We start from the raw sequence: 208 nt of genomic DNA, 5'->3' as shown, positions 1-208 counted from the left end.
TTTTGGCTGTGTAAGTATTGCTTTTCTCCTTTTCCTCCTTCTTCTTCAATAACCTGTTGTGATGTGGATAGTAAGATCCATGTAGCAACTATCTGTACATCTCTTAAAAATAAATGGCAGGTACCTTTTTTGAGATCAGTGTACTAAGGTGGTGGTGGCTTATTAAATTGGGCTGTTGGTCTTAAGTTTTAGTTTACCAAGTTAGCAC

This window comes from Jaculus jaculus, chromosome X (genome assembly GCF_020740685.1).
Source record: "Jaculus jaculus isolate mJacJac1 chromosome X, mJacJac1.mat.Y.cur, whole genome shotgun sequence".
NCBI lineage: Eukaryota > Metazoa > Chordata > Mammalia > Rodentia > Dipodidae > Jaculus > Jaculus jaculus.
The sequence above is the reverse complement of the archived record's forward strand: the minus strand, read 5'-3'. Positions refer to the sequence as shown.